Source organism: Protobothrops mucrosquamatus, unplaced genomic scaffold, assembly GCF_001527695.2.
Source record: "Protobothrops mucrosquamatus isolate PMUCROS unplaced genomic scaffold, P.Mucros_1.0 scaffold179, whole genome shotgun sequence".
In the NCBI taxonomy this organism is placed as follows: domain Eukaryota; kingdom Metazoa; phylum Chordata; class Lepidosauria; order Squamata; family Viperidae; genus Protobothrops; species Protobothrops mucrosquamatus.
In genome coordinates, this window is record NW_015386538.1 from 385,494 (window position 1) to 398,354 (window position 12,861).

Genomic DNA, 12,861 nt, shown 5'->3' on the forward strand with positions numbered 1-12,861 from the left:
CTCGGTATCACAAGACAAGATAGAAAAACCTGCATATGGATTAGAGAACAAATGAAAGTATACAATATTATCAAAAGAGTAAAAGAATTGAAAGGGGCCAGTCACATAGCAAGAAGAACTTATGGCAGGTAGACCAAGTATCCCACTTAATAAAAAGTGTCTGTTGAGCTCCCATGTTTTACTGGGAGCCATGAGAATTAAAGTGCATAAAGAAATGATTAGAATAAGGGTGAGTTCAAATTTAAGGCTGCATAAATCAGAGGGCATTATAATATAGAGCACCACCAAACTGTGTAACTTAAGAATACAAATCTAAATATTTTTACCATAAAGAACTAAACAGGAAAATATTGTTATTGTGGAATTAGAGCCCTTATTTTAAATTTTACAACAATAGCAGTCCAATCTAAAATCTGAAGTACATGAGGCAAATACTTATCTTTCTGCCTTAAAAATGAACAAATAAAATAAATCTAAATCAGTATCACATTTCCTGAAATGCAGTACATTGCATTTTGAGCCCTCAGAATAATATATATATATCTGCTACAAAAAATGTATCCTTGAAGCCAAATAAAGATTTTATTATATTCATTGGAAATAAATTTATTGTAGAAAGAACAAATTTTGTTCATAGATGTGAACATCTCTGCTGGTTCTATGCTAAATTACATTTTCCCCCCATTGGACAGAAAATATATCACTTCTGTGTCCTGGGCAGCAGCTGGTACACTATGGCATTTTAAAAATAGTTATCAAGAACAATAGGCATCAGCAATGATTCATTTGCAAAAGGGGACATTACATTAGCACTTAAATCCATTGGCCTTTGCCTCTTAATATTTTGCTTTTCTTCTTAGTGCTGAAAAACCAGTCAGAGTCAAGAATATCCAAGACTTCTCTCCTTATTTTGCATAGCACGTTTATTAAACTTATATGCCACCCATCTCCCTGACCAATGTTAAAATGCCACTGAGGGCATCACAAGATCTAATCCTTCTTCCAATGCCTCTCAATGAACATTTGAACTCGTTCTTTACTTAATTACATACCTGTGGGCCTACAACACAAATGTGCAACTTGAGGCTGCAAGCTACATGTGGCCCAAACCCCTTAGGTGTACCTCAAGAGACTCAAAAATATCCCGAGAAGGGAAATATGTCCCGGCACATGTGTGAATGTATATTGCATGGAGGGTGCAGAGGAGTAGAAGGGAAGAATGGTTTCATTGGCTGATGGGGTGAAGAGAGATATTTATGACATTCAGGATTGTTAGTGCAGAAGAGAAGATCCAGCTCCATAATTCTTCTTTGCCTGTCTATTCCCAGTTGTGGCTTGTGGGGGAGGGAGGGAGGTTGTGTCACAGAGGTTTCCTTAAGGTTCCCAGGATTCAATGCCAAATACAGTGCAGCAACTATTTTTTTGTTATTTTATGTTATATCTTTGTTATTATGAAAAGATATAAAAGAAAGCAGCTTAAACTAGTTGGGTTTTCCCAGCCAGATAACTTTAAGCAGAATTTATATTCCAATGGTGTCATTCCCTTCTTTCATCCACCCATTTAATAATGCTATTTGCCTGGCTTCTTAAAATACCTTTCAGAAAGAAGTTTCTTTTGTATTCAAGATTTCTGCCTAAATTCTATTCATCTATGCTGTACAGAAAAAAAAATATCCCACAGTACCTCTTCATCTTCAGCAGATTTTTCTGGATTATGCTTTCTCTATTTCAGCTGCCTTCCAGCAACTAAGAAACACAACAAAGATTCAGAACTGTAATACTGCCCAGGATATTTCTGGTTTATCAAGTGTCTTTAATAAACCTAGATCCATCTTGGTTGCAACCATTACACTTCTTCTATTTCAGTTCTTTTCCTGGTTCTTCCCAGAATTCCTCTGGCACTGTTAAGGCTCTGCCTTGAGTCCCAGCCCAACAACTTAACTTCATAAGAAAAACTGTAACTCTTAATCTCACATACTCTTACAAACCAGGTACTGCAAAGCATCTGATTGGGTGTTTGTGAGATATGCAAACAGCCACTAGGAAACATGAGAAATGCAGATTGTTATAGCTCTATACCTTGTGGAGGTCCAATGTGAGAGGTTTGACTTGAGGCTGGAAAAGTTTTACTTACAGTACATCACTGAATTTCAGGGCCCAATCTAGAGCTGTGAAACTGGCCCAGTGTAGATGAATGCCAAGGCATTTAACTTTAAAACACTGCCTAGATCTAGAATGAAATTTGGAAAAACATCTTTATTTTCCTATAGTATAGCATGGGGAAAACATAAAGAACGAAAGCATTCAGACTTTGGCAGTGATTGTGTTTTATTGAGAATACTTGTTCCAAATTGCAGACAGAAAGAATGAGGGCTTGAGGATTTGTGTGCATAAGGAATGAAAATGTTCTTTTTAAATATTTTGGAGCTGATTGTTGGAAGTGAGATATCAAAGCAACTTTTCTGGCAGAAAATGAGTTGCTCAGCATGCCAAGTCAGCTAACAAATGAAGCTTAGATAGAATTACCCATGGGGAAAGTTTGGTGATAAGAAGATAGATCCACTTGGACTAAATAGCAAAGGGCCTTGCCAAGATCTTTCCAGAAAATGCTCTGTGTTTCTTAAATTCAGTCTGATAGGTAAGTCATAAAAATCCAATCCTTCATTTTATATAAAACAAAAACACTATTTGGTGGTGGTAGAAACACCCTTTCACATACTTAAAAGCAATGTGTTTCAAACTAGTAAAGTTTTAAAGTCTTCCAAGTCTCAGAATTCCCTAGACAGCAAGACTTCAGGAAGGCATTGTGCAGCCTCAGGAAAAAGGTACCAGGCAGCTAGTAGCTGCCTCATGAAGGGTCAAGGCTGCATGTGCCTCAGTAGCAGCAGCAGGAGAAAGACAGAGAACATGAGTTGGGGGACAGCAGGCTTGGCAGAGCACAACACAGCTTGTGCACCCTGCCACTCCAGCAACAACAGCCATCCCCAACCAACTGTGCTCATGAAGGACCAGGCTGGCCAAACATCATCAGCACTGGGAGGAACAAGATGCAAATGGTCAGCTGATAATGGCAGGGTTGGCACAGCACAAGGTTGACAAAGAGCAGAGAAGAGGGGGGGAGATGGGGAAGGGAGGACCTGAAGCCCTGTGAGTATAAATATGAATGGATTGCCATGCACCCAAATTTTGATCACATGTGAAGGCACTGCACTGGTTGTATCTTCGGGGATCAGATATGAGTACCATACATTCAGCACCATTGTAAGTTTGAAGAACAATTGAATGAAAGTCATTAAGCAAAAACAACCTGTAGTGTATGTTTATAATCTTAAAAGAATTTTGTTTTCTTTCTGTTAGCTAATTAATTAGCTAAGACATTTATGGCCAGCCCATTGTCATGCACAAATAATCAGGAGTATTTGTTGAGTACAAGTCATAGAAAAAATTATTATTGCTACCTCTAATACAAGAATTTAGCAACTAGTGGTCAAAGCAAAATTGGTGCTGGATAAGGATCAATAGACTTCAAGGGGGAGCTGGATTTGGGTCTCTCGTGGCAACACAATGGCTCCAAACTGATGGCACATTTAACCTCGCCTTCTATTTTAGCCTGCTCTTCTCCCACACCCATTATCCACAACTAATTGTTGAACTTTCGGTTGTGTATGTTAATCATCATGTTAAATACTGATAATGCTTAAATAATGTTTGGTATAATCATAAACCTAATTTCTTGCATTGTCCTCAGATTAATTTACTTTATAGTTTCTCTCCAGCAGTGAGATAGATTTTTTTTCCTTCTTCAGTGCATGAAAAAAATATTGCAGAGGGACATAATTGTTATCTTTCCACCTTCTGAAAGCCATATTCTCTGGCCACCAGAGACGCATGTACATCTCCCATTGAAAGCTGTTTTTCTATCACTTAACCTAGATGCCTTTTTTTTTACACCAGCAAAAGTGGCGACGTCTTGATAAAATTTCATAAACCTGATTGGAAGGGACATTGCTCTCCTACCCCCTCTCCAGTAGGCAGCCATTAATATTGTTTCTCAAACTGTCCTTAGATGCCACCAGACGAGTAGCAAAGATATGCAGACGAGTAGCAAAGATATGCAGAGCAACTTTCAGAACAATTTCAGATGAATTCATTCTAGATCTTTCTCAAAAACAATGTAATCTGTTCCTTGCTGGATGCTTAGGGTATCCTATCTTCCTCCTTTCCCTCTACTCTGTTTCCTTTACAGGTAGATCTTGTTTAGTAACTGCAATTAGGACTGGCAACTTGGTCATTAAGCAAAACAGTTATTAAGCAAAAAAATCGTGTAAATGTGATTGTGCTTACGATTCTACTTCAGCTTTCCTTTGCTTTATAGATCAGAAAGTTATGATCTAAAACAGTGGTGTGAACTCAAATGGCAAAACTAGACTCACAAAGAAGCTGGATAAAAGAGCCAATCCTATAGTCCTTTTTTCTTTGTAATACTCATCCTGGAACTGGGATAATTAGGAAGAAGAGAATTAATTTTTGTATTTACATTCATTGGAGAGGAAGGGATTACAAGAGAGTACAATGGAGATTACACATTGAAAGGAATGTGCTAAAGCTAACTGTTTGCCTAGTCCCTTAAGATGTAAAAATTGACAAGACTATAATCAGTATGAAACTGATAAGAGTCTTGTCAATTTCAGGTAGCATCTGTGAGCCAACTGGATGATTCTAATCATCTAATTAAACTTGTTAACTTGCAGTTAGCACATTTTAGAGACATGCTGCTCTGTGGAGAAAAACAGTTGAAGAAGAACTAGCTTATTTAGTCAATCTCTGCTTTGCAAGGAGGGAGGGAGAAAAAGATAAGGCACAAGACAACACATACTAACTGATTGACTATAATGGCGATCACGCGGCTGAGAGACAAAGAGGCTGTGACAGTTATAAATGCAAGCATTGGTTACAAAGTTATTTTTGCATCACAGTTGTAACTGAATAGTCGTTTTCTGAGACAACCACTGAATAAGTACTACCTAAACAGATGTTTCTTGACTTATGACCACAGTTGGGAGCAGACATTTAGATGCTAAATGATGTAGTCATTTAGCAAATCATCACGTGACCAGACCCAATTTTCAGACCACTTTCCCATGGTTATTAAGCTGACCTCATAGTTGTTAAGTGCATAACCACCTTCCCCCAATTCACTTTGCTTGTTGGAATCTGGCTGGGATGGTCACAAATTGAGATCACATGACCACGAGATAAAACAACTGTCATAAATGTGAGTCAGTTGCCAAGTTCCCAAATTTCTATCATGTGACTAAGAGGGTGATGTGATGGTTGTAACTTCAAAGACAGGTCATAAGTCAATTTTTCTGAGGCCATTGTTACTTCAAACTTTTGTTAAATGAATTCATAAGTTCAGGACCACTTGTGTATGAAAAGTTCAGGACAAATAATTGAACGGCCTAGATCCAGTTGCAACAAAACTGCATTCATTCTATAGGAATTGCCAACTAAATGCTAAAACTGACAGTCTGAATTGTTTCAGGATTTGCCCACAGCAAAAGTACACCAATATTAGAGATGCCTCTTCAGAGATCACTTTGCAGTCAATTAAATAAGCTGCCAATAAAGCAAGATAAAATCCATGTTTATCAATCTTTGCTGAAAATTCCAAAGTGCGTTTTCAAGGTTTTGAACATTTATTCATTTATTACATAAAAATCAATGGCTAGATAGAGTCGATTTTGCATCTGATGTTTGAAATGAGACTTATTTACTCTAGAAGAATATGTGGCTTTTCTACCTCTGTCAATACCATCACGCTCTTGACTTTACGGGAGGGGGGGAAGGAAAGTGGTACTTAAGTGCACATGTTGCAAATGCTTTATGTGACCATGATGAAACAATAACATCCAGTTTTATCCTTATTCTGCCAATAAATATGACATTGAGCTCTTTGACAACGAAAAGGGCTTTCAACCTGAACTTTGAGGAACATTAAAAATTCTGTAGGAGTGCTTGCCTTTTATTATTGAACATCACATATTTCTGCTTTTTTATAGGATATCAAGCAGTATCAACTGTTATCAGCCAATAAAGATCCAAGTCTTTTATCCTTATTTCCAGATCTATATTTCTCCAATAGTGGATCATAAAATAAGTTGTCAAAGCCAGAGAATCTGAATATCACAAACCTAATACTTTCTAGCACATTGTTTTGGGTATGGCTGAAGGGAGGAGATTCATATATCCCGGTAATCAATCCATTTGGGGGGAAAATGACACAGTGCTTGCTGGCATTTCACAATCTGTTGGTGGCTAATTATTCATTCAGTTCTAATTTTTAGCAGAATCACATCCTTAGAACATGAAGAAATTGCATGGTTTGCTTTCTAAGCTTTCCTATAAAAAATACAGAAAAAAAGGAGCAATCTGATTCTTGATGCAATGGGTTTTATTTAGGCTGAGATCTTTTGCTTAGAAATCAAGACCAAAACAAAAAAACCCACAGCAGATTCCAGAGAAAATTATAATATGGGCTTTGATCTGCATGAACACATATCTGTCCTTGGTTTCCTCTACATAAGATATTCATTACTTTCCTATCTTATGATCTTGTTGGTTGGTCTGGTTTTTTTTTTAATTCAAAAGTGATTGCATTTTTTTTAGCAATTTTAAAAATATAAACATTTGCATTTGTCCCATTTTCTCCATCCCCCACTCCCCCTTACTCCAAACTCTGGGGAAAAGACATATGTAAGATATTAAGTTAAGTAAATATAAAATTGAGGAAAGAGAGTTTTGTGCTATCAATGGGAACTTTGGCTTGGAGGACAGAATCTAAGACAGTGTTCCTCAACTTTGCTGATTTTTAGATATGTGGACTTCAATTCCCAGAATTCCCCGGCCACATGTACTGAGGATTTTTCTCCCCCAATTCTCAGGTTCAAAAGACAAGTTTTGGTTTTTGTTCAAAAGAAGGAAGTAAAGAATTAAATTGCCTTTCCCAGACTTCCTGGGACTCTGGTATTTTTTATTTTCTCAAGTAGGCATGCTGCACACCTGTATATTTTTCTTATTTATTTATTCATTTGGTTGATTGAAGTTATGGCTACCAATCTCAACATGGTGATTCTAGACAACAAACAATGCATACAAACCTAACAAAACACAATACAGTATAAAAGTAAAACTAAATAGAAATTTGGTAGGAATGATTGAAGTATCTATAAACCAAAAAACAAAATAATTAAACCCACATAAACAATACAATGGAAACAAAGTCTCTAATAGATTATTTGAAAAAGAAAACTCTAAAACAGTAATTTTCAAACTTGGTTAGTGTAAACTTCAGCTGACAAAATGTCAGAAGAAGCATGCTGGCTAGGGCATATGGAAGTTAAGTCCACACATCTTAAAGTTACTAAGTTTGAAAAAATGTTGCTCTAAACCAGGGGTGTCAAACTGGTAGCTCGCCGGCCAGATGCGTCAAGCACAGCCATGCCCATCTCAGCTCCGCAAAGGCAAAAAACATTGTGATACATCACAATACATCACATGATACGATCGAGTTTGATACCTGTGCTCTAAACCAGGAGTTACCAACCTATGGGCCACGGCCCACTACTGGACCCTGGCTTACTGGCCACCAGGCTCCAGGGCAGCCTGGGCAGTGCACGCACTCACTCCCACTCACGCTAGTGCCCGAAGACCCATTTGCACATGCGTGTGGGCTAGCGGTGGTGGCTAGTGCCTACATGCCTGGGTAAACAGGGGCTGCTAGTCCCGTGCGAGTTTCATGGCCCATTTATGCATGTGTGTGGGGCTAGCAGTGGTGGCCAGCATCTGCACACCTACGCAAATGGGGCTGCTAATGCCCTGTTGGTGCCCGTGGCCCCATTTCTGCACAGACGTACATGCACAATTTCACAGTTGCTCCCTTTCCCTCCAGGCCCCCAGCATGAAAAGGTTGGTGATCTCTGCTCTAAACCAACCTTACAGATAAGGTTCAACAGACATTCTGGCCCACTGCCTGGGGGTCAAATCACATCTTCAAGGCCCTATGGAAGGCTACCATTTCTATTCCTAACAGAGAGTAGCTAATCATACCTGACAAAACAGAAATTAATTTGACTGAGTTGCAGAGTTACAGTATCCCCAAGGAAAACACCCATCTGCACATGATGTTCTGCCTCTATATAAAGACATATATCTGAATATCTATGAACACAGTCTTCAAAGCTGACTCAAGACCCTAATTTATGATTGTCATATATTGATGAACTTATTATATTTTTCTTTAAAAGTTCCAAAATCAATCTACATTTAGATCACTCTGCAGAGTTCATAGACACGATACATTGTCAGTAAGACGGAAATGTTATTCAGTTAAGACAGCTAAACAAAAATGCATTTCTTTAGATAAATGTTTCAGACATTCATTTAAACTGTTCACTCTGTGACAATTCATTATTCAGTGGCTAAGCTGTTTTTGGCACACTCTGTGTGCTTTATCTTAGAATTAAGATAAAGAACAGAATTGCAGCTTTTGAGATTTTTACATTGTAACTTGTACGCTCTACCGAGTTTGCAATAGTGGTGAATATCTGTAGCTCGGTTATAGGATGAGTGTGAAGGTTCGTTCTCTGAGCTTGTGGGTTGGTTTCTGAACATTTCATTACCAGGCTCGGTAACATCTTCAGTGGTGCTTAGGGAATGTCTGTGTCAGTGCTCTTCTGTTTATAAGGGCTTCAGGTGTGGGTATGTCAACTGAAGGTCTTGTGATGAGTTATCAAAGAGAGGCTTGTAATGGGCCTTTTGATGGGGAGGTTACTTCCAGGCAGGGTCATTGGAAGGTGAACTGCTGGGGGGGGGGGAAGAGAGAGATGAACTCCAGCATTTCATCTTCCAATGACCCTGACCTGTTGTAATCTCCCCATCACAAGACCCATCACCAGCCTCACTGATGATTCACACCCTCCAACAACCCTGACCTGTAGTAACTTCCCCATCAAAAGACCTTTCACAAGCCTCTCTTTGATTACTCATCACAAGACCCTCACTTGCCCACACCCACACCTGAAGCCCTTATAAATAGAAGAGCACTGACACAGACATCCCCTAAAAGCCACTGAAGATGTTACCTAGTCTGGTAACAAAACGTTTGGAAACCAACTCACAAACTCAGAGAATGAACCTTCACTCTTGCTCTACAGAGTGTAGGAAGACTGGTGTTCCTGATAATAAGGAAAGTTAAACTAGTTGTTCAGTCACTAAGTCATGTCTGACTATTCACCACAATATACCAGCCTCTCCCTCCACTGTTTCCCAGAGTTTGCCCAAATTCATGTTCACTATCTTGATGTTTCTATCTAAACATCTCATCCTCTGCTGTGCCCTTCTCCCTTTGCCCTCAATCTTTCCTAACATCAGGATCTTCTCATTTGGTGGCCAAAGTTTTTGAGCGTCACTTTCAGTATCTGTCCTTCCACAGAACAGTCAGGGTTGATTTCCTTCAGGATTGACTGCTTTGTTCTCCTTGCGGCCTAAGGGACTGTCAAGAGTCTTCTCCAACACCAGAATTCAAAAGCAAAGTTAAACTAGTCATTATATTAAATGCATCTTTTTTTTGTAATGCATTTCTTAAAATGATCACCATCTGATCCAGAATAAAGTATGAACAATAGGCAAATAGCAATATCACAGAATTATATACCGCTTCACAGCACTTTACAGCCCTTTCTAAGCGGTTTGCAGAGTCAGCATATTGCCCCCAACAATCTGGTCCTCATTTTTACCGAGAATCAAACTGCCAAACTCCAGGCAGCCAGCAGTACTGCAGTCTAACCACTGCACCATCACACAGTGTTATTATTTCATTCATACCTAATTCAATGGATGGATGGATGGATGGATGGATGGATGGATGGATGGATGGATGGATGGATGAAAGGATGAATCTCCTCAAGTTAACATTTGCACTGGGTGGAAAATCTGGGAATTTTTTTCCTCCATAGAATAAATCCCAGCATCAAAAGATGCTTTTGTTTTTGTTCAAAATAAGGCAAGAGTTAAATTGCCTTTTCCAGACTTGCTGTGACTTTAATAATTTTCCTCCCTAGTTTTCCTCCACAGCAGCTGATGCTATTCATATTTGCTAAAAACCAGTGCATTTGATGCACACAAAAATCCTGTAAGCAATAATTCTGTATAACCTAAAGTTTCCATAACAAATTGCTGAATCTTTACAGTTGAATGAGGAGTCTGCATGTCTGGTGAGTTGAATTAATCCTTTATGAGCAACCCCCCCTTTTTTTTTAAAAAAAGGTTGACTTTGCATTAATGTCAGCTTGTGAGTTTTGAATAGATAAATGGAAAATACTAATTCTAGGGAATAGCTGTCAAAGGAATAACTCAGAGAGGAGCTAAGCTAGATGACTTGGGAATAAAAATGGAAAAAGCTGGAGGAGGAAGATGGAAACTTTCTATGATCAGACAGTTTGGAAGAAACTGTCCTTGTTCCATAATACATAAGTTATTTGGCAATATAAGAAGATCTATATATTTTTACTGTAGTTAGAAATATGTCTTGAGTACCTGACAGCTGTTTTACTAGCAACAATTTGTATTCTTTATAGGCCTATCATACTAACAGGACAAAAATGGCTTGAGAACCAAAAAGTCCCCCCCTTTTACAACCCCAGATTAAAAATGTGAAAAACCCAAATTCGGAGTTTTGCATTTACGCTTGCCAACGAGAACCCTGCCAAGAGCCCAAATATTTTCTTGCTGAAAGTTTGAATCTTTCCCAAGATTCCTTTGGGAAGTTAGATCCAACACTGCATGGAGAAAGGTACATAGATAAAGAATTGTGATTTTTGGAGACTGTGAAGGCCATTCAAGAATGGTCTCATCTGGACCCTCCAAAACTCATGCAAAAGCGCTGTACTTTTGTGTAGCCTCCAGACCTTTCAAAAAGCATGTGAGTACTGGGTGTGATTTCACATGATTTTCCGAGGCTGCAGAGCCATGGAAGAGCGTGAAGTGTGACCCGGAGAAGCCCCAGATAGTCCACAGGAGCTAGTCAATAGAAAGAGGATACTGCCTGAAGATAAGTGGGGACAGATCCTGGGGACAGATCCTGGGGAGCACTGGATCCCCAGGATCCTGTGGGGACAGATCCTGGGGACAGATCCTAGGGACAGATCCTGGGGAGCACTGGATTTCAAGGGGCAATTGCACATTCTGCCTTGGTGAACAGTGTAAGGCAGCTGTTTTTGAGTGGCAGAGATGATATCAGGAATGAAGTCAAGGCCCAGGCCTCAGCTTCAGGCCTGCTACCAATTGGCATTCTTCAGAGTGGCCTAGATTGTGGTGAGACAGAAAACTGGTTCTCTTTGTTGGGGGGGCATGGCACACTAGCAGAATCAAGTTAGCCATTTTCTGATTTTTGACACATCAAGCCCAAAAAGTTCACTATCATTAGCCTGTACTGTATGCAAATGCTATTGCAACTTCACAAGAGGCAGAATCATGGATTCTTCCCATCGTGTGGCAATATTGTAGGCTCCTGATTGCACTGTGCCAATATTATTTTTCTGTCCCTGAGATAGACAGAAAGGAATCATATGTTGCCAGTTCTTGTGTCTTTCTGACTGTCCCTCATTCAGTATTGACATTCATCATGGCCATGAATTTTGAAGAGCTACACTACTAGAAGTAGAACGAAGCCCCCCAAATTTTCTTCTCCTTTTCTTATTTCTTATGCCGGAGTTTTGCCCAAGTTGAAACCCTGCATTGAGATTTGAACAACGTAGCACATGTCTTTTCCATTCAACAGAATGCATATTTCTATGTTTCCAATTGTATGTAGATGTAGAACTTTAGGTCTGTTTTATCTTTCTGTTTTCCAAGCTCAACAAAGCTACAAAAACATGTTTATAAATAAGAGTATGTTATTTTAGAATAGGATAGCTGAAGCCTAGTGAAAAGCTTGACAATATTTAATTTGATATAACTCCACTATGCCCTCTAAAGCAAAAAAAATGATCTCTTACTGAAGGGATTGAACAGGTAGATTTCGACTTTCATTTCCCACAAAACTCATTCTATATATTTCAATGGATACAAAGGCAGAAACAGCGATAACTCTGACATTGCCAGTCCCAAGCCTGGATGAGAAAGGAGGAGGGTAGGCATCAAACTCTGCATCAGGCTAGCTAACATTTCAACGTCGCATCATTATGAATCAAACCCCAAGCAACACTTGAGATTCAGCTAGGTTGTCATGCCCTGCTGATACTGCAGACCAGATGAAGCAGTGGGCAAAATGCAAAACTGCAGTTCCTGAGAAATGACAGGAATAACACAAAGAACAACAAAAACAAGAAAGGCAGAAACAGTGGTAATCAGACTGCTTTATAATTCATTCGGAAGGTGGATGATTTGCTAGATAAACCCAAAGATAGTGGATGGTCCTTAATTGGCAAAAGCAACAGTTAATATTCCTATAAAGGCTGATTTCCATTATTCCCTATATTCTGTAAAACTGAAATATTAAGTGTTGTGTCCTGAGCCTGCAAAAGCAGGCTCGGGACGTTGCAAGAGTCCCGGGCATTTGCAAAAGCTGCCCGGGACCAGACTCATGATTGGTTGAACTTGCCTATAAATAGAGGCCTGCGTGCCTCTGCTCGGGTTGTTCGTAGAATGGAAGCAGAGAATAAAGACTTGTTAGAAATGCTTCGTCTCAAGCGCCATTATTCTCCGGACTTAACACTGGCGACGAAGGTGGGATTCAGTCTATACAGCTAGGAAAGCTTGAAGACTCACCCAAAGAAGTCCGGAAGAGAAAACGGCGTGGAA